A 27,160-nucleotide genomic window follows, 5' to 3' on the forward strand; every position below is an offset into this window, starting at 1 on the left:
GGCGATATTTTTACTTGTTCTGACAATGTCCAAAGTTGTCTCTCACTGTTTTTATTTAAAGGAACTAGACACAAACCTGGCTGCCTTCGCCACGGCCTCTGGGAGGGCTACAGCTGAGAAAAATCCGCCGTCAGGAAGAAGTGAATAGAACTAACAAGACTATTGAGCTGGCCAACAGATTAGTAAAAGGTCTGGAGGTGAGGTCCTACAGGGCAGACTAATGAAGCAGGCTGCAGAAAGCACTTCTTTGTCATACATTACTGATCTGGCAATAACAGCGGCACTTAGCAAAGAGCCTGATGAGCTGAAAAAATTATGTCATTAGCATTCATTTTTTTCATAATAGAAACATGTTTTTGACCTTTACATTTTCTTACATTTTACCATGCTGCGGCCCGAGTACCTAGTGACTAGCATATTCACAAAGCCTTCCAGGAAAGGAAACAATCACTCTTTCTTGAGTATTGACAAATAAAGTTGATGCAATAAAAAAGGCAAAGACTTTATTTGGAACAATTAGACAATGCTAATGATAGAGCCCTAGGTTGGTGTACCAAGAAGCACAATGCAATTTGTCCGACTTAGTTAAGGAATATGATAATGTCCTAATTATCTGTCTAAGATGTGCCCTGGATATTACAGAGGAGACAAAGAATAAAGAGTGGCAAACCACGAATTATCCGAAATAATCCATATTGTTAGAGGTTGGCTCCTGAGAAAGTCTGGTCACTGGCAGCTTTCTCATTTGCCATTCAGCTATTGTTAATTTAATCTTTTGTATATATTCAAATTTTTTTCCCTGGGTTAACATTTGTTGGGAGAATGTCTCTTCTTGTTCCCCGCCATTGCAGGAGGCAGATTTTTCCAACCAACAGCTCTCCTTGCCTTTCTTTTATTCTGGTAACTGGACTTGCAGTCCAAGAAAGCATCAACCCACCACTAATTAAACAGATTTATCCAACTGGATATTATTAGGAGAATTTAAAATATAAATTGATGAGTGCTTGTTTAGTGCCATTTGAAGTAAAAATTGAAAGGATTTATCGGCTGAGAAGAAAAAGTCTCAGTGTCTCAGATGAAAGCTGGAAAATCTAATGAATTTAAATGTATCCCACCAGGGTAGCCATATTTCTTCTCACTGTGAGACACTGATGTCTCTCAAATTAATGGAAGTAAATTACTATCTTAATCCGACAAATCTATCACTGTTTTATCAAATCAATTTGCCAGTTCCCAAATAGATCAGGGGAAATAGTAGAGGAGTAGCAATGAATTTCTTTTTTTCCAAAGAGGAACATGAGTCGCCACACTCTAAAGGTACATCCGTACCCGAACTTTAACGACTTAGTTTCACTCCACTTGATGAAGCTTCTTTGTGCAAAAAAAAAAAATACTTGTTGGCACAAAGCTCAGGGCAGCAACCACGCTCTAAGCCCAGAGAGTGCTGGATCTCTTCCAATGTTTTCCATGTCTCTTGCTCTATCCTTTCTAACATAATGAATCTGTGGCCTCCAAAGAACATTCTAGCGGGACTGTGAACACAGGACATCTGAGGGAAGACTTGCCTTCCCTCAGCGGCTTTGACGTCGTGCTGGCTGCTTGGCCGGCCAGACTCCCATGTCATGAACCCATCAGCAAATAAATTTTACTGCCCCACGGTGGAGATGCTTGGTGGGACTACTCCAAAATCTTCTTTGTTGAAATACTTGTGCCATTTATTTTGAGGCCCTTTGTAACAAATGAAAGCATTGGAGACTGTGTGGAAATGCAGAAATCCATGTGCGTCTGTACATCCGTGATGACAGGAGCCAACTACACGAGGGTCACAAAAACACTGCCATCCCTACTTCTCTAGCAACGTGGGCAATTACAGCTCATTTCCTGCAGGCATGTCTTTCTTAACCTATGTATTCCTAGTACTCAAAAATGTTTTGCTATTTGGCCCCTCGAATGTTACCATCCCAGAGATGGAGTTTGCGTAAAACGTCTTTTCTCTTTTTTGCCTGTGTTCTACTTTTGTGCTCTTTCATATTTTCTTCCTTTCTATTTTCTGTTTCTTTGTTACTCTCTCCTTCCTGTCTCCTTTTATTTTTATTTCAGCTTCATAGAGGTATAACTGACAAATAAAATGATACGATATTTGAAGTGAACATCATGGTGATTCGATGCATGTATGCACTGTGAAAGGAACTCTCCCCATTGAATTAACTAACACACCCATACCTCACATACTTATCTTTAGGGGCAGGGGGAGAACTTTTAAATTCTACTCTCCTGGCAAATTTCAATCATACGATATAGTAGTTATCAACTGCAGTCACCGTGTTTTGCACTGCATCCTCAGACCCTTCTCACCTTACATCTGGAAGTCTGTACGCTTTTACCAACCTCTCCTGATCCCCCCTCCTCACCCCAGGCCCTGGTAGCAGTTTTCTACCCTCCATTTCTAGGAATTTATTTTTTTTCTTCTCAGATTTCGCATAAACGTGATACCACGCCGTATTTGTCTGTCTGGCTTATTTCACTTAGCATGATGCCCTCAAGGTCCATCCGTGTTGTCACAACCACTGGCAGGATTTCTTTCTTTCTCATGGCTAAATGATATTCCATTGTGTGTGCGTATGTGTGTGTGTATAGTTGCACATGTACATACACATACATGCCTATATATATTTACATACGTATATATATGTACGTGTGTGTGTGTGTGTAAGTCATATATCTCATATCTTCTTTACCCATTCTTCTGTGGATGAACACTTAGGTTGTTCCCATGCCTTGGTTATTGTAAATAATGCTGCAATGAACATGCAAGGACAGATATCTCTTCGAAATTCTGTTTTCATTTCCTTTGGGTAAATCCCCAGAAGTGGGCTTACTGGATCATATGGTAGTTTTATTGAATTTTTTGAAGAACCTCCATACTGTCTTCCACAGTGGCTGTACCCTCCCTTTTTTTTTTTTTTAACCTTTCTGACTTCTTGTTCTCTTTCTTTCCTCCTTTTCTCTCTTTCTTCCTTCCTTCCCTCCTTCTTCATTCCATGTCTTTTTCCTTCGAGGTATTTTTTTCCACTGCATCTTTCTATGTGAAGAGTAGAAATCTAATTATCACTGATTTCTTTTTTTAAAGGCAACTCTTTTGGAGCAGACTATCACATTTTTGTCCTCTCCTTTGTAAAATACAAAAATGGTTCATTACAATAAGTTCTGTGTTTACAGTTTGAAATTTATGTTTAGAATAATCAGGGTCTTCATTTGTAAGTTCTGAGCATTTCTCCCTCTTTGGTACTGTACTAATAGCCACTTCATTATCATTTAAAATAATTCTTTCGTATCACTCATTATTAAATGTTGTTATAAGAATTGTTTTCTCCAAGACTGTTTCATTACCATCATAAAATTCATTTAATTAGCATGTTTTTTAAATTAGAACACATTAAAAAATGAAGTGCAGAAATCTTATAAGACTTGTTGCTTTAAAACACACTGTTATCTTTCTGAAGGAAAATTTCAGAGCATGCAGTGTATTTACTTTGACCCAGGAACCTCATTGCTAGGATTTTACCCTAAGGAAAGAAGAACATGGCAAGGATTCACTACTATAATATTTATTGCAGCACTGTTTATAATGGCTAGTCGTTAGAAATAACATCAATGTCCCCAAACTGGGAACTGGCTAAATAACTTACAGGTCATCCATAATATGGAATGGCACTACCCATTAAAAATTATGTGGTAGGGGGCGCCTGGGTGGCTCAGTTGGTTAAGCGACTGCCTTCGGCTCAAGTCATGATCCTGGAGTCCCAGGATCGAGTCCCGCATCGGGCTCCCTGCTCGGCAGGGACTCTGCTTCTCCCTCTGACCCTCCCCCCTCTCATGTGCTCTCTCTCATTCTCTCTGTCTCAAATAAATAAATAAAATCTTTAAAAAAAAAAAATTATGTGGTAGAAGAATATTTTTACCACATGGGAAAATGTTCTTAGGATATTTCGAAGTAAACAAAGCAAGTTACAAAACGAGATATATGCTGCCATCTCAGTATGGCAATATATTGCCTCTCCTCTCCAGATCTACTCCATTACCCCTTCTGCCTTAATAGGCCTGGCCCTTTACTCACTTCTCCTTTGCAGCAAGCATGATGTTAGGTTTGTCAGTAGAGGGCAGAGGAGAGACAGTGCAGGAAGAAGAAGCTTCCTCTCCTGATTCCAAGACTTTTCTTTCATTTTTCTTCTTGGTCCTACACCACTACCAGAGGCTTCAGCGCCAGCCACACACCTAGAGCATACGGTCCCTCAGCAGGTGCTCAGTTCCCCCCACCCCAGCCAGCCAGTGACCACCTTGCAGCAGCCTTCCCAGCAGGGACACCATCACCGCAGGCCTCCACTTGTCTTGCCAGCAAGCTGACTCTTGGTAACCCAACTGCCTCTGAGCACTGCCCTGCAGAGGTATGTTCCCTGCTTGCCCAGCCACAGTAGCCCAGTGCTGGCTCAGGTAACAGAGAATGTCACCATCCAGGGGGGTTGTCATCGTCTTCATGAAGGCCTGCATCCACTTTGAGAAAGCTTTCCCCCACCCCCCCACTTCAAAGTTATTCTTCCCTTGGATGTTCTTTCTCAGCCCTAGGGTATTCTTTAGCGTTTTCTTTTCATCTTCCTAATTACCCTATGTTAGAGTTAATAGTTCTTTATAATAAACTTTCCTTGTCCAAATTACTGTGTGATTTCTGTCTCCTGATTGGACCCTGACTAACACATATGTTTACGTACAGGAAGACAGGAAAAAACACTGAGACAAAAAGGCAAAAACTTAACAGTAGTTGACTCTGGTGTGATAATAGGTCTTTTTCATATTGGTCTTTGTGAATCACAATCTTTTCCAAAATATTTTGTGAGTTTATTCATTTTCATTTCTATTTCTTTTATTATTTTTTTAAGATTTTATTTACTTATTTGACAAAGAGGGAGAAGCAGGCTCCCGCTGAGCAGGGAGCCCGATGTAGGGCTCAATCCCAGGACCCTGGGATCATGACCTGAGCTGAAGGCAGACACTTAACCAATTGAGCCACCCAGCCCCTATTTCTTTTTTTTCCTAAAGATTTTATTTTTTTAATTTTATTTTATTATGTTATGTTAGTCACCATACAATACATCATTAGTTTCCGATGTAGTGATCCATGATTCATTGTTTTCATATAACACCCAGTGCTCCATGCAGTACGTGCCCTCCTTAATACCCATCACCGGGCTAACCAATCCCCCCTCCCCCCTCACCTCTAAAACCCTGTTTGTTTCTCAGGTCCATAGTCTCTCATGGTTCATCTCTCCCTCCAATTCCCCCTGCCCATTTTTCCCTTCCTTCTCCTAATGTCCTCCATGTTATTCCTTATGCTCCACAAATAAGTGAAACCATATGATAATTGACTTTCTCTGCTTGACGTATTTCACTTATCATAATCTCCTCCAATCCCATCCATGTTGATGTAAAAGTTGGGTATTCATCCTTTCTGAAGAATGGATAAAGAAGATGTGGTCCATATATACAATGGAATAAAGATTTTATTTTTAAGTAATCTCTACACCAAATGCGGGGCTCGAACTCATGACCCCCAAATCAGGAGTCCCATGCTCTTGTGACTGAGCCAGCCAGGCACCCCTTCAGGTCTATTTCTAAGATTCATTATTATGCTAGCAAAAGTTAAACCTTGATATGAGTTTATGTTCTTATTAAAATTCAGATTCAAAACCAGAGGGGTCATATCAAGGCACCTATGCCATCAGCAGATTGGACGGGGCTGGCCTGATAGTGGGGTCACACAAAGTCCTACAATCACTCCTAAGAACTGGCCTCCATACAGTGACCGCAATCTGCTTCCCCAACACTGGAGATACCCTACAACTTTGGCTTTATAATCACCCTGTGAATGCAAAGCTGTTAAGAACTGTTGTAAACAGAAAATAATGTTTAAAAAATACTGCAGCAATCTTGAAAAATTTATCATGCAATTTTATTGCAGTCTTCTGCTATTTAATGTGTCTACACCTCTAGCAAATCGGCTTGGTACTATTTCAGCAGAAGTACTAATGCAGAAGGACCCTGTGGTAGGCTGAATTCTAAGATAGCCCCTCAAGGTTCGCAGCCCTTAAGGTGCCAACTCTTTCTCCCAGTTATTCAATCAAACACTGCAATGAGAGGATTGTGCAGATGTCATTCAGCTTCCAAACCAGCTGACCTGAAGATAGGGAGATTATCTCTAATTATCGTATTTTAGGACTGACCTCATCCTATGAGCTCTTTCCAAGTAGAAGGTTTTCTCTGACTGGTTGCAGAAATGGAGAAAATCTAAGATCAGAAGCACAACGGGGATTCAACATGGAAAAGTTCTCCATTGCTGTCTGAAAATGAAGAAAACAAGTAAGTGGCAAGGAATATGAGCAGTCTCCAGGAGCTGAAAGCAGATCCTGCCACTTGCCCTGACGGAAAAGGGGAGCTCAGTTCTACAGCCACAGGAACTGAATTCTGCCAACACGAACACACCTGGGAGCATGTTCTTCCCAAGAGCCTCCAAATGAGAATAGCTAACAACTAGATCTTGGATCTTGCTGGCCACTCCTATTCTTTTTTTTTTTTGTCCTTTTTTAATTTTATTATGTCATGTTAATCACCACACATTACATCATTAGTTTTTGATGTAGTGTCCCATGATTCATTGCATATAACACCCAGTGCTCCATTCAATACGTGCCCTCTTTAATACCCATCACCAGGCTAACCCATCCCCCCACCCCCTCCCCTCTAGAACCCTCAGTTTGTTTCTCAGAGTCCATAGTCTCTCATGGTTCGTCTCCCCCTCGGATTTCCCCCCCTTCATTTTACCCTTCCTACTATCGCCTTCATTTTTTTAACATATAATGTATTACTTGTTTCAGAGGTACAGGTCTGTGATTCATCAGTCTTACACAATTCACAGCACTCACCATAGCACATACCCTCCCCAATGTCCATCACTCAGCCACCCCATCCCTTCCTCCCCCCACCACTCAGTTGCTGGCCACTCCTATTCTTAAGGATTCAACAACAGACATCGATTTAAAAACTCCTAGGGCTGGGGCAGGGTGGGGGGGGTGGTCTACAGATTCCTTGGAAATGTGAGCCTTAACCCTCTCGCATCCGTGTGGCTGTCCCTGGGGAAAGGCACTCTGACGCTACCAACAACACCCAGAGTGTCTGGATTATGGATTCAAGTTTTGGATTAGAGAATCCGCACAGTCACTCATTATTGGATGTACTGGGACTGCTCCTCTTGATTCACACTCCTTGAGGGTTTGCTTATAAAAAGTGACTTCACCATAGGCAAAGACTTGGCAAATGACCACTAAATTTTTTATGTTTTGGTTACAATTTTGCAATCGAGTAAACCTCTTACTCAGTAACAGCTTTCTGTCCTAACACTTTTACTCCTCCTACGAACCCTCTCCCTTACCCACAGTCCCTCTTGCTCTTACTTTCATGATCTCTCTAATTGGGTTCCTTCTTGCTTTTGTTTTTAGTTTTCTGTATAGCTGTGTTTTTTCTACTCTGCTTCTAGTTGCATAGGATAGGAAATAAGAGCTGTACGTTTTACCAGAAACTGGTTTTTGCCTATCAGCTTTCGAATCCTAAATGAAAATTTGAAATCTGGTTCCAGATCACTTTAAGTAATTTCTGCCAGTTATCAAAGAAAGAGAAGCTAAGCTCTTCATAGAGGAGAATGAATCTGCAAAGTCCTAAAAAGAACAGGTTTTTCTGTGTCACTTTGAACTTAGATGTCACCAGTGGGAAGAAATTCCCACCCTTGGACAGGAGCTGCCAAAAGAACCCACCATCTATCAGCAGGACTCCCTCTGCCCTCCAAGTGAGTTTGTTTTTATCCTGGTTTCCTGATAGGTATTAATCCTGGTCCACTAATTCCTAATGCTCCCTCTGCAAATGGTTATTTCTCTAGGCTCCCATGCTATTTCAAGAACAGGGCAAAACAAAGCTTTATTTCCCTTTTAAAGTCAAATGGGAATTGAACGACAGAAGCCATAAAATAACAGCTAAAGCCCTTGAGATGATCAAGTTGGAAGGGCAGTGATGCATGTTTCCTCTGTTGACAAGACTGACATTATAGGTTTGAAAACTCTTTATTGCTGTTTCAGTCTGCACTCACCAAGAAGGATGATGATTTCAAAATCCAGTTGAAAATTCAGCTATCAGAGTAGTCCCCCACCTGCCTTCCCGCCACACAGGATAATTTCCTTGGGCACATTTTCCTATTGCAGAAGCTGGAAACAACCCCAATGCAGCAGCAGGGGTCGGAATAGAAGTTTCATATACAGGAAATCTACTTGATGAGTGTCACGGGTTGAATGGTATCCCCACCAAAATGCTTATGTGGAAGTCCTAACCCCCAGGACCTCAGAAGGTTATCTTCTTTAAAAATAGGGTCATTGCAGATGTAATTAAATAAGATGAACACAGACTGGACTAGGGTGGGCCCCTAATCACTATGACCAATGGTCCTTCTAAAAAGGGAAAATTGGGGCACAGGGACACACACATAGAAAAAGGCCATGTGAAGACTGAAGTTTATGCTACCACAGACAAGGGACTACCAGCAGCTAGGAGAAGGGCCTGGAACAGAACTGTGAGACAATAAATTCAGTTGTTCTAAACCACCCAGTCTGGGGCACATTGTTATGACAATCCTAGGAAACTGATAGAGTGAAGACAGTTGTTCTCCCCTCCTCACTTTTGAGTGCCCTTGGCAAAAAATACATCCTCACTGCCTGTAAACCCACTACCAAAATTACAAGACATTTGAACAGGAGGAATGGGCAAGGCTGCACGAGGCCTTTGACCTAGGAGCAAACCAGAGATCTCTGGGAGCTGCCCAAATAGATCTCTGCATAGTCCAGAAATGACTCCTCATGACATCCCTCGCCACCAGCATCTCACTGTAATGACTGAGTCCTGGAGCTGCTGCCCCATGCTTGCTTATGCTCTAACTTTCCTCCTCCTCATCAACATCGGATTTATGGATGGTTTTATTTATTTATTTATTTTTTTAAAGATTTTATTTATTTATTTGACAGAGAGAGACACAGCGAGAGAGGGAACACAAGCAGGGGGAGAGGGAGAAGCAGGCTTCCTGCTGAGCAGGGAGCCTGATGTGGGCCTCGATCCCAGGACCCTGGGATCATGACCTGAGCCGAAGGCAGACGCTTAACGACTGAGCCACCCAGGCGCCCTATGGATGGTTTTAGCATCAGATTTCAAGATGGATACAAATCAGTGTGTGTTATCATTCCACGCTTAGCTTTGCCTGTACCATTTACCATTCTCTGGGGTGCAAACCTGCAAGGGGATGTGTGGATGGCTCAGGGAGGGAAAGGTCCTTATGCTTGTTTTGACGTCTCAGACTTCTCAAGACTCCTGCCTGAATTTATTTCACCTCATTCTCCAGTTTCCAGTATGAACGAGTAACAAACGTAGAAGTAAAAAAAAAAAAAAAAAAAGTACCTTTATCAACATGCAAAAGGGACACTTTGTAGTAACAAAAGATGAAAACTCTAGGGGTGCCTGGGTGGCTCAGTCGTTAAGCGTCTGCCTTCGGCTCAGGTCATGATCCCAGGGTCCTGGGATCGAGCCCCGCATCAAAAGATGAAAATTCTAGGGGCGCCTGGGTGGCTCAGTCGTTAAGCGTCTGCCTTCGGCTCAGGTCATGATCCCAGGGTCCTGGGATCGAGCCCCGCATCGGGCTCCCTGCTCTGCGGGAAGCCTGCTTCTCCCTCTCCCACTCCCCCTGCTTGTGTTCCCTCTCTCGCTGTGTCTCTCTCTTCAAATAAATAAATAAAATCTTTAAAAAAAAAAAAAAGATGAAAACTCTAATTTCATAAAGGAGGAGGGTAATTTTAAAATGTATGATAAAAATTGGGGTGCCTGGGGGGCTCAGTTGGTTAACATCTGCCTTTGGCTCAGGCCATGATCCCGGAGTCCAAGGATCGAATCCCGTATCGGGCTCCCTGCTTAGTGGGGAATCTGCTTCTTCCTCTGCCCGTCAACCCACTCGTGCTCTCTCTCTCTTTCTCAAATAAATAAATTTAAAAAAAAATTTTTTTAAATGGGGGCGCCTGGGTGGCTCAGTTGGTTAAGCGACTGCCTTCGGCTCAGGTCATGATCCTGGAGTCCCGGGATCGAGTCCCGCATCAGGCTCCCTGCTCAGCAGGGGGTCTGCTTCTCCCTCTGCCCTCTTCCCTCTCATGCTCTCTGTCTCTCATTCTCTCTCTCTCAAATAAATAAATAAAATCTTTAAAAAAAATTTTTTTTAATGAATAAAAAATAAATAAAATAAAACGTATGATAATCACTAATACTTAGAATTAGGAAAGAAGTCAAAGATTCCTTTAAAAGATGATTTGGCATCTTCTTGCCAGCCCCAGTTTCTTGTGGAGTTTTCTTCCTTGTACATTCTGTTATTTCTCAAGAGCTATCTAAGTTTCCACCCCAGGACCCTCTCTAAGGAGGCTCAGTCTATGTCCCCCAGTCTTCCTCAGGCATGTCCAGTATCTTCACAGTAAGCGTCTTTTCCAGAAGCATGTTTACCACATCACTACTTGGCTGTAAGGCAATTTTGCCATCAAAGAAAAAAAATCAAAAATATAAAAGAGTCATTCATTGAAAAGGACATATCGAAACATGAAACATGAATAACAAAGTTAAAAAGATTTTATTGTAAACACAAAATATTTGAACACATTTAAAATGGGTGTAGATTCACGGCAATACTGTGCAAATGTGGATTGTACCTAAGCACATGTCTTCAGAGTCTTTCTTTCCTAGTGTTTTATATCCATATGCATATTTTTCTTGTTGATGCATCTCCTTGTGCATCACACTTTTCCTTTTCTTACTAAAATTTCTTTCTTTGTTAAGAGAAGTATCAGCGGGCGCCTGGGTGGCTCAGTTGGTTAAGCGACTGCCTTCGGCTCAGGTCATGATCCTGGAGTCCCTGGATCGAGTCCCGCATCGGGCTCCCTGCTCAGCGGGGAGTCTGCTTCTCCCTCTGACCCTCCCCCCTCTCATGTGCTCTCTCTCTCTCATTCTCTCTGTCTCAAATAAATAAATAAATAAAAAGAGAGAGAAGTATCAGCTTACAAATACTAGGCTGCATATTTGCAACAGAGCTTTGTACTGCACTGTGAAAGCCTTCTTCACTGTTCTTTGTTCTTGGCCTATTATCACGTGTCTGTTGATATACTTTCCAAAGTTCTATGGGAAATGCAGGTTAAAACTTCCGTGCCACCATATAGACCATTATGAGGGCTAAGATTTATATAATACAAAATGGGTGTAACTGTGCCAATGGAGAAATGAAACCAAACTGCCAGCCACTTGATGGAACCAACAAAGTGTCAAACCAACTGTCAACCAGCTCTTTTCAATGTCTTATTGCACAGTTGCCTTATGCCAGTTAGTTATGGGGCAAAAATGCTTACAGCAAAGATGCTGATGGGGAAACCACCAAGAAACTTCATTAGGACCACCCTGAGGTGGTCATGGGGACAACATAAAGAGAATACATGGACACATCAGAGAAACACCTTTCTTCTCCATTATTCCTCCATTATAGCAAAACCAACTCAAAGAGCATACCCTTCTGGGAGAGGATCACAAGCATCATCTTTTCAGATGACAGACAGTACATTATAATTTCACAACTATCTCAGTGATCTCTGGCCAGAATACTTGTGTTTGTCACACTCACACACACACACACAATGTGATCTGTGGGAAATAGGAGTAATCTTGCAAAATGTAAGACTCTCCTCTCGACTCACACCTTAGTTAAAAATATTTCACTACGAAGGAGTTTTCTTACCAGCTGGATGTGGTTGATTAAAGAATTTTTCTGGAACAGATAAGCTATTCCCACCTATGTGTGATTTTACCTTGTCATTTAGGAATTTCTGAATATACAAAGGCCCCTAGGAGACTCAAGCAGTGAGTATAAATGTGTATGTAAAAATCCAGAAAAATACAGTGCTGTATTTTTGACTGCTTTATGGTTCATCAAGGCAGATTGAAACAGTTAATGTCCCCCTAAAAGAGAACAATTTAACTCTGGTCTCACAAGTAGGATCAGGGCCAATAAACTGTAACAAAGCATTGTATTTAGGACACACATATAACTCCACTCAAGGATAACATAATCTATACATGATTCATAGAGCTAGTTCCAATCAATTCTCCTCCTGTGGATACATGGGGCTAATAGATCTACTGTGGCCTTTACATTTCCATCCACATTTTGATGCATGTGTTCACTAGAAAGCACAAATTATTAATCAGAAGTGTCTCTTTCATGCTTCTATTATTTGTACCCAGAGCCATCTGGAAGGCAAAACAAGAGGAATAAAATTCAGAGGTCAAATCATATCCGGTTTGCCATATAAAATTAAGAGCTAAGATGGAAAGTTTAAAAAAAAAAAAAAAAAAGCAACATAAAACTTTTCTCCATCCACTTCTAGGACCCTGTTTTGGTTTCAACTTTATGACTGCCTGTTGCTAGCATATCATATGAAATTAGCTATCAGGCATTTGAAGGTGAAGAGCTGATTTTACAGCTCATTGACGTTCTAAGGGATGCACTGCATTTAATTAAGATAGTTCTTTACATAGGATTTAAAAACATTTATAATGCTTCCCAGACTATCAACAGGTAAAGTTAACCAAATAAGTGGGAAAAAAAATTTGCCTCCAGATAATAATGAACCAGCCCCAAATTTACATACTGTTTTCACCTACACACACATAAAAATTCTTCTGCTTAAAAAAAGTGATAGGGTAGATAGAAAAATTACATAGATAAGGGAGAGTAGTATTTTTTAAAAGATTTTATTTATTCATTTTGAGAGAGAGAGAGAGAAGGCACAAGTAAGTGGGGACGAGGGTAGGACAGAGGGAGAGAGAGAATCTCAAGCCCACCACACTGAGCGCAGAGCCTGACTGCATCCTACAACCATGAGATCATGACCTGAGGCAAAATCAGGAGTCCAACACTTAACCGACTGAGCCACCCAGGCGCCCCAGGGAGAGTAGTATTTTTAAAACACAGCAAGTATCCAATTAAAGCTGATTTAAAATGTACCATCAAATGGATTTAATCACAGAGAAGAGATTACCAACTAGGAATGGAGTCTGTGCCATCCAGGAGGTAGAATGTGGGAGTGCGGGTCAGGTGACTTTTTGACTTAATTTGATACCTCTTTACTGCCAGGTGACCTTAGGTGCACATGCTTTGGGCCCTAGTTCACCACTAGTGGAAAAGCACCCATCTGACAATCTAGAACAATAACATTTACCTTATACCTCTTAGCTTTAATATTGAAGAATTTTGAGCCTATACCACAAATGAAAATATAAATAGACGAGTTTACTATGACTCTCCACAAAGTAAGAAAAAAAAAAGCAAGAGGCTGTGGTTTTAGAAAGGTTTGAGAGAAGTCCCACCTAATAACAGGGAAGTAATAATGATACCTTGACATATTGAGATTTACAATCTCTTATCTGAACTCCTTTGCACCGGATGTGTTTCAGAATTCAGAAATGTTAGGAATTTGGAACTATAATTGAGTACCTATGTCATATATTATATAATATCTCCATTGCATTATGGGTAGTATTCCATAATTAAACACACTCATACTCCTGCAACTAAATGTATGTTTGTACTAAGTGAAATAAATAAAAATTATCAATATCAGGTCATGCCATGTTTTGCTGCCAAGGGAGTTATAAAATAACTTCCAGTTTTTAGAAATGTTTTTTAAATTTTAGAGTTGTGGCTAAGAGCTTATACACTTATATTATCCTTTTCAATGCAGCATCACCCACAAATTTCATGAGCATCTGTAAAGATGCACTAAAGTTGGTAAAATAGGTAATAGCATCCCTATATGACAATGTGGAACTAAGGGTTTAAAGGTGAAATGAGGGGCACCTGGATGGCTCAGTTGGTTAAGCATCTGACTCTGGATTTTGGCTCAGGTCATGATCTCAGGGTCATGAAATCCAGCCCCAAGTTGGGCTCCGCAGTCAGCATGGAGTCTGCTTGGGATTCTCTCTCTCTCCCTCTGCCCCCACCATAAATAATAAATTAATAAACAAACAAACAAATAAATGTGAAATGATTTGACCCGATATCTTACAGCTGGTTCTTGGAAAAGTGGGAACCAAGCATTAGTTTACAGAAATGCTCAAATACCAGGAAAGCATAATGAAGTATCACCCCAGCACTGTCCTCAAGGTCCACACTCCTGAAGGAAGAGGTAATGACCTCATCACCTGGCCCACTGCCACTTCCATTAATAGCTATCATCATGGTGATCCAATTGCCAGCCTTATAGTAAATTCCATGTGTCCTAGTCCATGTGCAGAGAGATTTTTTTAGATACTTCTAGATACTTCTCTAAAAAGGAACTTCTCTAAGTAAAAGTAATTGCTTCTATTCTCTTTTACAAAGTGCCGAAAGATTTTTCTTTCTTTTTTATAACTTCCAAGTAGAAGAGCATAGAAAGCAGATTTCTCTTATTTGTGCACAGAGTTCCAAGCTCCTACTGGGAGGCAGGAAAAGGACATATAAAATGACAACAGTGAAACAAAATCTACGAGAATGATTATCAAAAGAGCACTCCTGGGGTGCCTGGGTGGCTCAGTCAGTTAAGTGTCTGCCTTCAGCTCAGGTCATGATCCCCAGGTCCTGGGATCAAGCCCCGCATGGGGCTCTCTGCTCAGTGGGGAGTCTGCTTCTCTCACTCCCTTTGCCTCTTCCCCCAGCTGTGTGCTCTCTGTCTCTCTCTCAAATAAACAAAATCTTTAAAAAAAAAAAAAGAGCACACCTTCCCAAAGAGTGCAGTATTGCAAAGAAGAGGCAAGAGTACCACTTCTATGGAGAAATCTGACAAACACTTCCTCAGACAGGTGGTAAGTCATGTTGATACTATCTGCCCTTGGTATATGATGAGAATGGCACTTTTCCTCTGTGTCTTCTGCAAAAAAAAACAAAAAACAAAAAACAAAAGACAACCATAATCCCAGTCTAATCATGAGAAAGATATCAAACAAACCCAAACTGAGGGACATTCTACATAATACCTGACCTGTACACCTCATGACTGTTGAGGCCATCAAAAACAAAGAGGTCTGAGGGGGAGATGAACCATGGGAGACTATGGACTCTGAGAAACAAACTGAGGGTTCTAGAGGGGAGGGGGATCGGGGGGATGGGTTAGCCCGGTGATGGGTATTAAGGAGGGCACGTTCTGCATGGAGCACTGGGTGTTATGCACAAACAATGAATCATGGAACACTACGTCTAAAACTAATGATGTAATGTATGGTGATTAACATAACATAATAAAATTAAATTAAAAAAACAACAACAAAGAAGTCTGAGTAACTATCATAGTCTAGAGGAACTTAAGTGTGATGTGATATCCTGGGTAGGTTAGTGAAAGAGAAGGACATTAACTAAAAAGGAAATCTGAAGAGAATATGGACTTTGGTTAATTATCTATATTCATTCATTAGTTGTGACAAATGTACCATATTAATGTAATATTTTTTTTCTTTTTTAATGTAAGATGTTAACAACAGGGGAAATTGGTGTTATATGGAAAACATCTGTACTAGATTTGCAACTATTTTGTGAATCTAAATCTGTTCTAAAATAAAAAATTTATTTTAAAAATATTCTTCACAGTATGCTGGATATACATAAACAGTAAAATGGAAAGAAATAGTTAGGGTAAGAAATAGCTTAACTTATACAAAAATACTCCTATAATAATGTTCTTCATTATTTGTGATTTATAAAACTGGATTTCTAGAAATGTTCATTCATTGTTATTCTAAGTTTTCCTATTTAAAATCTGAAAAACAGATCTGTAGAATTTGGAATTGTATAGGATTTTGTTCACCTTTTTCTATCATGTTTGCAAATGTAACTCATGCATACCTCAATTGTGCAAAGAGAGTAGAGTTCTGTCCTTTTGGCTCTTGCTAATCTTCCTTTTGACTTCTTACTTTTTCTGGTGGGAAAAATAACTTCTTGTTTTATGTCATTCAAAACTTAGTCTGTTCCTACCATTTAAAAATCCCTCTAAACGATAGACTCTGAAAAACTGAGGGTTCTAGAGGGGAGGGGGGTGGGAGGAGGGGTTAGCCTGGTGATGGGTATTGAGGAGGGCACATTCTGCATGGAGCACTGGGTGTTGTGCACAAACAATGAATCATGGAACACTTCATCTAAAATTGATGATGTAATGTATGGGGATTAACATAAGAATAAAAAAAAATTAAAAAAAATAAAATAAAATAAAAATCCCTCTAAAAGGGGCACGTTGGTGGCTCAGTCGGTTAAAAATCCCTCTCTATATATTTTTTTCTGGTGTGTTCATCATTTATTTTTTTTAAGTTTTCATTTAAATTCCAATTAGTTAAATATAGTGTTACATTAGTTTCAGGTGTATAATATAATGATTCATTACTCCATTCATCACCCAGTGCTCATCACAAGTATGCTCCTTAATGCCCATCACCTATTTAATCCACCCCCTACCCACCTCTCCTCTGGTAACCATCACTTTGTTCTCTATAGTTAAGAGTCTTTTTTTTTTTTAATTAAGATTTTATTTCTTTATTTGAGAGAGAGCAAGAGCGAGAGAGATCACAGAGAGAGAGGGAGAGGGAGAAGCAGACTCTCCACTGAGTAAAGAGCCCAATGCGGGGATTGATCCCAGGACCCAGAGATCATGACCTGAGCTGAAAGCAGACACTCAACTGACTGAGCCACCCAGGTGCCCCAAGAGTCTGTTTCTTGGTTTGCCTTTTTTTCCTTTTGCTCATTTGTTTTGTTTCTTAAATTCCACATATGAGTGAAATCATATGGTATTTGTCTTTCTCTGACTGACTTATTTTGCTTAGCATTAGACTCTCTAGTTCCATCCATGTCATTGTGAATGGCAAAATTTCGTTTTTTATGGCTGAGTAATATTCCATTGTATATATATATATATCTCATCTCTTCTTTATCCATTCGTCAGTCGATGGACATTTGGGCTATTTTCATAATTTGGCTATTGTATACAATGCTGCTATAAACAGTGGGGTGCTTTTATCTCTTTAAATTAGTATTTTTGTATTCTTTGGGTAAACACCTAGGAGTGTGATTGCTGGTTCATAGGGTAGTTCTATTTTTAACTAAAAATCCCTTTAAATATTATTCACTCTCTTAAGAAAGAACTATTTTCAGATACTCAGTTTGCTCTGTCTTCTTTCTGCTTCCCTTATCAGCTGAACTTCCTAGTTGGTGACTAGGTGCACTGAGGAAAAATGTGGCCTCTTGCAAACATGCAGTGGAGGGAAATGTTGGTGCCTCTGGTCTCCATGAAATCTGCCCACTAGGTTGGGAGGCATCTATAGTCTCTGATGCTAACTAAGGACAATTACTAGTGAGCCTGGCATCCCTTCTTTCAGCTCAGAGAAAGCATGCGGGGAGTCTGAGCTTTGGCTCATCCTACCAGGTTACAGCATCCAATATTTACTCCAATTCAAGATACTCCTCCCAAAACTGCATTTACCTTTCAAAGGGATCAAGAATATTTTTTAAGCTACAATATCTTTAGGTCAAAATAAAACTGTCAGAGTTAATCTCTTCCTATGCACTCAGATACGTCTTAATGCTGGAGATTCTTCTTCTTCCACAGTAGGGGATTTTCATTAGTCAGACCCAAAATAGAGTTGTGTAGAGTTGGATTATGTCACTTGGTTTCTCTAAGGTCAGATGTCATAACCCCATGCTTTCCAAAGGGCTTGCTGTGTACTTGCCCAGCAACTAAAGGGGCTGGTAAACCCAGTGTTTCTGAAGCTGTGTACTCAGACTCCTAACTGCTATTGACAGAAGGATTAGGTTTATAAAGAAGACCAACCAGGTCTTTTATGGATTAACACTTGGGGGAACTTGGAAGTCTTCCTTGTCGGGCACTGTTTGGACTTGCCTAAAATGCAGACAGACATTGGGCCCCTTCCTACTCTGAAGCTCCCTCATGAATATAATAGGGAACCTCAGGCCTTCCTCTTTCTTGTGAGCAGTAGAGCCTGCAGCTGGAAAGCTCTTTGTGTGCGTTGTCATGCCAATAAAGTTACTGAAGTGAGGGTGACAGGTTAGAAATATATCAGGAACAATGAAGGGAATGCTGTCCCCTCCCTTCTGATCTTTTGAAAGGTTTGATCTTTCGGTGCCACATGGAGAACTTTAACTCTCCTATCTCTTAGTTTGTCAGGACAAGGGAAAAGTTAAAGAGATTACAACTTTAATAGAAGAGATTTTTGCTCAAAGAGGAGACTCCAAGGTAGATTCAACCTTCCCTTGAACCCACTACTCATTGCTTCACACTCCTTGAACCAGTGGCAGGATTAACCAATATACAGAACTGGGCAAAGGCTGACTTCCATGGAGAAATAAAGACTCCAAATACCCCATGATCACTGAAACTAGGTCAGAGACTCCTGAGTCCCTCACCACCTCTCTTCCACCTTCAAACCTTCTATGCTCTGTGGAATCCCATTTATCCCCCAACGGTCTGCTGTAATATGCCCTCTTCTAGGAAGTCTTCATTTATCTCAATCCATCCCTCTCCTCTCTGCTTGAAAATTCATAACTCCTTCTGGGCTTCTCTCCACTCCCAACATCACCTTAATTCATCTTATCACATTGCATTACAATGAATTGTTTGCACTGTTTTCATTTCTAGGAGATTGGGAACTCCTTATGCACCTCTCTATTCCCAGTACCTAGCTTATATCTGGTACAGAGCACGTGCTCAATAATTATTGGTTGAATAAATGAATTAATGGGTACTAGGGGCAGCAATTGCAGAAGAAATCCAGGAATTATGATTGTCATATGTTCTTAGGGAAGAACAGTCCCTCCCTTAGCCTCAGAAGATTATGACTGGTGTAAGGCTATAATCTTCCAACTACTCTTTCCCAGTGATTGAACTAGGAGGAGGCATGTATCTCTTTCCTGCCCATGAAACAAAAGAGAAGCCTCTGGAAGACTTCTAGGAAGGCATCTGATTTCCTGACAGAGAGGATGAAAACATGTAATGTTCTCCTTTCTACTCCTTGTCTTCAGCATCTTTCTATTCCCAGTGCCTACTTTAGTATTGGCACATGGCAGGTTCTCAGTAAATATTTGCTGAATGAATGAATGACTCCTAGAAGCAACAATTGCACTACTTTGTCCAGGCACTACCTTGAATGTGGATGTGGTGGCTGGCGCTGCAGGAGCCATCTTGCCACCATGAAGAAAAGGCTGACCATTCTAGATATATATTGGGCTGCTGAACTGACATCCAGTCTCTGTCCTTTTGCTTTGTGAGGAAAGCCAACCCCCATTGGTTTAAATCACCATTAGTCAGGTTGTTCTGTTACTTGCAGCCAAAAACATCCTAACCAATACAGGGATCATATTCTTTTCATTGTTGCCTCCTTACCACCTACTGTGTTCAGCCACACCTTTCCTATGGGTGCATCTCCATAGTATTGAGAGACTTCATAGTCCCATGAAGAAGAAAGCTTGAGATTTTCTAGGTCTACAAATTTCTATCTTAAGTCTTTTGATATGACCTAGTTGTTCACAAATCTATCTGAGGACTGCAAATAAAAGATTTTAATGCAAAGTGTTATGTGTTATCCTGGAGGTTTTGATAAACTGTTCTGAGAGCACTATACACACACACACACACACACACACATGATTACTACTAATATTGAGCAATCTCACATGTGTTGCACTCTCTATTTTCAGCAACAGGGAAATCCCCACCCCCTTGATCTCTTGCCACTTTGTGTTTCCTTCTGATAGTGGAGAATAAACTCTCTTGTTTTCATTAGGTCTCTGTCACTGGCAAATTTTAGAAGTAATATCACTGGGGCAATAACAAATAAGTGAAATAAAGTCTTCACTGTTCTATTTCCTCATAGATGAGCTTTATAAATTCAGGACCAAAAAAAATATTAGTTCTTATTCCAGCTGACTCTACAAGAGCAGATCTAAGTGATTATGTGAACAACTCGTTTACTCTTGAAAATTTATTCACTGACTTTCCTACAACTTTTCTCTCTCTTTCTTTCCCACAACAACTCTCCCTCCTTAATCCCACCACAAAATAATATTGTAGATGGGACTCTTCCAACACTGTGACAGAGATCAATAACCTGATGGATGAGTTTCCATTTCACTTTCATTTTTGTCCATTGTGGTCTAACTGAGACTACATCTACTAAGTAGGTATCTTGTTTTCCCACTTCTTTAAATAAAATACTTGTGATGAATGTATGTACATACTGGGACCACATGCATTAAAGAAGTAAACTGTGATGCTACTCCCCAGTTTTTTATTAGCACAGATAGGTTCTCTCACATTACTCTTTCATTCATATTTCTTGAGGACAGGTCATTTTACAGGTCTCCAAGAGGTTACAGTAAAGCAGCTATGATTACAAATTTCACTTTTAGTACCACATGCCTTCTTAATATGGAATTAACTTGACCCTCTATGATAAAATGTTTACCTTTTACTGAGGAAGTATTTATGGTCACTATACAAGATTCATTTTCTAAAGATGAAGGATGGTAGAGGAAATCCTGAAGGAAAGTGTTATACATTAACATTTATAATATGACAATGTTTACATTTTTGTGTTTTGCATGAATGAGTTATTGACTACTGATAAATTACTGTGTGTGACTATTACCAGAAACCAGACATTACATGATCACTGTCTCACCAAAAATTTAAAATCTTCTCAAGTCTGATAAATAGTGGCAGAGTTGTTCCTCAAAAAGAAAAAAAATTTTTTAAATGCAATGAACCATCAAGAAGGGTTCTGAAGTGATAAGTAAGAAATGGGGAAAATTCTCAAGTGTATGTGCCTGAACTTCTCAGGATGAGGAAAGAAAGGAGAGAACAAGAGAACAAGGTAGGAAACCAGAGATCCTGGATGCTTGGGTCTGCCGTGCCATATGGGCTCCCTGGACAAAAGCCATCTGGAGTGGAACAGATTGTTTCACAATGTTAAAGCTGCCAGATCACAGGATTTCTGGGATTTCTCTCTATTCCCTGGGGCAGGCTAGAAATTTTATTCTAAGCATATCCTAGTAATGGGATATAAACTGTGTGTCCTTAACCAAGGAAGGCAGAGGGTCTCATCTTTTCCATCCAATCTTGATTAGAACTCTAGAAATGTAACTCTCTGTGGGGGGAGAAACTTAAGGGTCAAAAGTTTGAGAAACATGTTATATTATCCCTGGAGGATATATAATGGACAGAGCAAATCAAAAGTCTTGAGACATATCTGATTTGAAAGAAATCTTGTTTTAGCTAATATTTCTCATACTTACTTGATTTACAGAAACTTTTGGGGTTTGCATTTGGGGAAAAATTGCTGTAGAGTGATGGACAATAAAACCTCTTTTCTAGTACTGCCTCCACATGCTTCCAGACCCAACATTCAGATGTGTGCAAATGTCAGACAAATACTCTTGCTGTTCTTTGGAAACACCAGAATGCACATATTCTGACTGGGAAGTTCAGTGTCTTTTTCAATGTCTGTTGAATGTAGTTTTTAATAGGACCTATGCTTCTGAAGTTAGGTTTTGTTCAGGGAAATTATTTTCTTAGTAAATACGGATTTAGGCAACATAGACTCCAGATGGGCTACAGGAAGTGCCCTCATGTTGGAAGACTGGAATTGACATAGCCCAAGCTTGACCCCTCCGCAAAAGTCCCAAACCTGAACCACAAACCCAAATTCTGGGACATATGTGACATCAAACCAGTGAATTTTCAAGTCACAGGGGTGGAGTTGCCCCTAAAAGAAGTAAACATATTCAAATAACCATAACCTGGGGAAGGAACAATTCTTACACAAAGAAAGAGGAGGAAGACCTAGTTAAAGAAGAATGTTTTCCTTCTTCTTGATCTGTACAAGATTGGGTCTGGACTCCAGTGAGAGAAACATAAAGATGCTCTGTGGGGCAAGGGGACACTATCTCCCTTTTAAGAAAGATAAGTAGGTCCTGCAAAGTGGTTGTTGACAGAGTCTAGGAAGAAAGGTGTCCAGGTGGGTATCACTGTGATGGATGGGGTGATAGATGTTGAAAGCAATTCTGTCTGCAGTCCTGGCCTCTGGGATTTAATTCATTTCCCTTACTCCCAAGCCCTCAAAAGTTACAGCCTGGTGTCATCTTCCACTGGGGGATTGCAGGAAGGGTCTGTGTACACTCTCAGGATAAAGTAGGATAGAGAAAACAACAGAGAAGGAAACTGGTCACAAAATGGGGGGAGAGCAGAACAGCGGTCAGGAGCCAGACAACTGGATTAGACAAGAGACAGCCAGAAGAGATATGTGGAAATTACAAGACTGTTCAACAGAATGGGGTCTCAGATGATGTGATGGAAACCCCGGAGTGATGAATTGGGAACATTTTGGATACACATTCAATACAAGACATCCCTCATATATTTCTTTGACAAATAAGGAAACAGCAATGGTTCTAAAGAAAATATCATCTTGAAAGAAATGTCTAGTATTTTTCCTCTTGGCAAGGATGACAATATGAACAGTAGCGGGTATTTATGAATGTGTTGTGGGAATTTCAAAGAAGGGATTAACGGCAAGAAAAAATATGAATGTGTAATATGCAGTATTTTAACCCCATATATACCTGGAGATAACTGCGTTTGTTATTTCATATTGGTAAGTTATCATGACCTTGTTTTTCAGAGTCACTTTCAAGTCAAAGTATGTTACACACTTTGTGACCAATCCTCTCAACTTTGGGGTCCTCTATACCTTCTCATTAACAGAGTATTAAATGAGCAAGCATTTTTTAAAAACAAAAATGAAGGACATTCTCCAGTAATTCCAGAGATTTGCTTGCTCTTCTTTACTAAAGAAGGCATTCTAGAACGTAAGACCCAGAAGATCCTTACCTCTGGCAGAAAAGCATTCTCTTGTCCAAACACAAACATACTATGGATTCTCTGCTTTTAAAAGTTACATTATAAGTTAACTGTCCTGTGTAAAGAAGAGTAGTGAAATAACTGACCAAGTTAACTAACTCATTAAAAAAAAAAAAAAAAGGCAAGTAACTCTAAATACAGTCTAAACTTAGCTGGAGCCAAGGCAAACCAAGCTGCTTTGATGGTAGTGTTAAAATTTAGGACACCATGAATATTAACTCCAAGTTTGCGACTCACTAGGGAGTTCTGTCAACCAATTTGCTTAAATGCAGAGGCTAAAACACCTTTTTAAAATGTCAAACACGTGTAGGATATAAAGGAAAAGAGCAAGGTAAATGCAATTAGCAAAAATAGAAAATTGGGTAAAGTGAAATTTTGGCATTTGTATTTTGACCTCACATAGAGATAAGTAGGGGCTGTGAGTCAACTGAGCATAGGACTTTGGGTCTAAGCCTTGCCTTACAGGGTTGTGCTCTAGAAGCTTCCATGAGAAACACATGTGTGTCAGCTTCATTGTATTGGCGGCCTCAGGCTTGCCAGCAAGGGACCAGTGACTAGCAATTGTGTCCCATATTTCGAAAACTGTACATAGGGCATTATTTTTGAAGCCTTCTAACCATACAGTTTTTAACCTAGAACGGGCTATTTAAGTAGTAATAAGTAGCACTTCAAAATAGCATTTTAAAGATACATAATGAGTACATTCAAAATAGTATTTAAGAGACATAATGATCAAATTACATTGATTCTATGACGTGCCTATGAGGCTCTCTATAGGTTTTTCTACTTTTCCTGATTTAAAATGTTTCTTGTGCCTTTGTGCCCCAATTTTTCAGGGTGGTCCTTAAATGACAAAACAGGTCACTGTGAGGAAAAATGGTGGTAAAAAACTAGAATTAATTTTGGGATTTGGGAGAGGTTTTGAGGAGGGCTGGGGAAAACAGGGTTCTCCTGGCACTACTTTGGAGTTACCACAGGGTGACCAGAAGTTCGTTCAGTGGCTACAAAGAAACCTATAAAAGCAGCCCAAACTAAAGGCTATGGGGAAGGGCATTTGTCAGTATGTCTCAAAAGATTTTAAATTGTACATTCCACTCTAGGAGCTTATCATCATAACTAAACAACGAGAAGTTACAAAAAGATAGAACAAGGAGATTCACTGCACCACTGTTAATAATCATAAATGTTGGGAGCAACCAAAAGTCCAGCAATAGGGGATTGAGAAAGTACATTAGAGTATATTCAGAAAATAAAATAATCTGCCAGTCATTAAAAATAATGTTAGATAAATGTCTTTATCAGCAATAAAGAGCTGTTTATATTGTTAAGAGAAAATGCAGGTTACACAACAGAACATATAGCACAATGCTCTTTTTGTTTACACAGGTGGATGGAAAAGTGGAATTATATGCATCAAGGTGGGAAAGTGGCTAACCTTAAAAGGGTGGAAGAATGGATACTTTTTATTTCTGTTTGTCTTTTCAGACTTTTCCATAATGAGCATATACTATTTTTACAATAATAAGGCGCAAACATTTTTAAATAGCAAAAATAAATAAATAAGCACCTGATGAACTTTCTTTTAATGCAGAAGATGCACTTGTGGTTAATATTTTGAAAAATTAACTATACTGGCATTTTTGCTTTGCCACAATGATGAAGGGATCTGCTGGCATTTGAAAGGATGGGTCAATATGCTGGACAGTCCATACAAGGAAGAACTGTTCCACCAACTGATGTTTCTTGATGAGTGCCTCGCCACATGGTAGTAATACATACATTGGAGATGATACTGTGGTATTGTGCATAGATCCCTTTTTCTTTTCACAATTTTCATTAATGCTATTACATATAAAATTTATCTAGAAGTGAGGAAGTCAATGACTTCCCTCCCATATAGATCCCTTTGGAGAAACCTGTGTAAATGATCTGAATTGAAGAAACTAGAGAAACCCAAATATGGAAATAGAGAGTTTATTCAAAAAACATTTAACTCCATTTCCTCCAGGCACTGTGTTGGGTGCCCTAGAGGGTGGAAAGATGAATAACATATGGCTCTTGCTCTTAAAAAGCACATGGCTTCTATGCAAAACACACACACACAAAAATCAGGTATAAAGAAGTGAAAGTCATAAATGAGATGTGTGTGCTGGTGAGAGAGAGAGGGAAGGAGAGGGAGGGTGGGAGGGAAGGAAAAAGGGAGGGAGTAGGGGATGGAGGTGGAGAGGGGGAGGGAGATAGGGAAGGGGGAGAGAGAAACACAGAGAGAGGGAGAGGGAGGGAGGGAGGGCGAGAGAGAGAGAGAGAGAGAGAGCTCAAATCCTTTCCAAAATCCCAGAATTAATTCAATGCCCAGAGAATCTCTGGATTTTGTAATGTAAATTAAAGGACCAGCATATAGAGGTACCCACTGAGTGGTGCTGGTACTTATCCATCTGTCCATCCATGTATTAATTCAATCAACAAAGATATACTAAAGCACATATGTGCCAACTCTGGGAATACAAATAAGAGGAAGACCGATCTCTACCCTCTACATGGGGACAGATGGGTAAACCAGTTAAGTGCACCAAGGATTATAAGCCCCACAAAGAGAAGAAGAGATGAGAATGAAGAAATAGAGAGCTGTGTGGGCACAAAGGAAGGAGGAAGAGATGATTCTACTTGGGACAGTCAGAAAAAGCTTCATGGAAGAAGTAATCCTCCAAAGAAGGGTAGGCAGAAGATGTAGGGAAGCTAATGGGAACTCTTTGGGTTCTCACCCAGGATGGCAGCAGTCATGATTCTATTGATTCCAAGTGACTGAGACCCAACCTGACCCAGCTTAGGAGAAAATGGGAAGGTGCTGGCTCAAGGACCTGAAGGGCAAGAGTGTGGCTGGAGATGCCTGGAGCCAGGGACACAGGCTAGTCAGACTCTCAGGTCTTCCTCTCTCTGTAGATCTGCTTCTCTCTCTCCTACCACAGCCCAGTTTTCCTCACAGAACAGAGACGCGGCTGCTGCAACTATGGGCTCACATCTCCCAGCCTTTCTTCAAGAGAAAAAAGTTCTCTACCACCCAGGTCTAGTTACTGAAACTTTAGGGGAGTTTCTGATTGGTTTCTTGAGTCACGTACTGGGGACACGTCACTGTGGCCACGGCAGTGACTTCCATGATTAGCCCACCTTGGCCAGGGGCCTACCTTTTGACCAAACACTATGTACAGGCAAGCGGGATCACGTAAAAGTATGAATTCCCCATTTGGTCTATATAGGGTAGCTAGAACAGCTCCCCCAAAGAAAGGGGGTGCCATTCCGAGAAGGCCAGAGGAACACAAAATAAGAAATATCCACCATGCCAGGACTCCCCAAGGCCATTCCTAGTTCCCAACCACTGACAGAGTCTCTTGTTCCGGGGTTCACATTACAGCAGCAAAGCTGAAGGTACAACTGTTGCTGCCTGTGTCCCTGGCTCCAGCACTGGGCTCTGGCAAAGAGCAAAACTGCAGACAGAGAAGGAATGCTGAACTTCTGCCAGGGGTAAACACCCAGAATGCCCATATTGTCAGGGCCACAGTCAAGGCCACTGACTGTCGCTGCCCCCGAAGAGGATGGGCTAGAAGGCTGCAAGGCTGCAATGAACGCTCATGTTCACAGAGCAATTAAGAATCTTGTGGGGCTGGAGATGAAGGCGGGGTTGTGAAAGAGGGAGTGTTGGAGGGGATGGGACTTGGAATGGGCAGCAGAGTTCCAGTGGCAGATATTAACCCCCTGGTCCCATCGTACTCAAGTAGAAGGGAGGCTTTCTCCACATCCCTTCTGGCACCATCTCTCACGATCTCTCATCCACCCTTCCCCACTTTATGGTTTCTCTTGCTCATGCATAACTACCCTTCCCACTACATATTTTCCTTATTGCCCTTTTTTATCTCTGTGTCCCCAACTAGATTGTAACCTCCACGAGGACAGGGATTTTTGCCTGTTGCTCACATCTGAGTTCCCTAAAACAGTGCCTGTCACATGATAGGTACTAAGGATATTGGAAAACTTTTTGTTAAAGGACCGAATTC

The sequence above is a fragment of the Mirounga leonina genome, unplaced genomic scaffold (assembly GCF_011800145.1).
Source record: "Mirounga leonina isolate KUSES-001 unplaced genomic scaffold, KU_Mleo_1.0 Mir_151, whole genome shotgun sequence".
Taxonomy (NCBI): Eukaryota; Metazoa; Chordata; class Mammalia; order Carnivora; family Phocidae; genus Mirounga; species Mirounga leonina.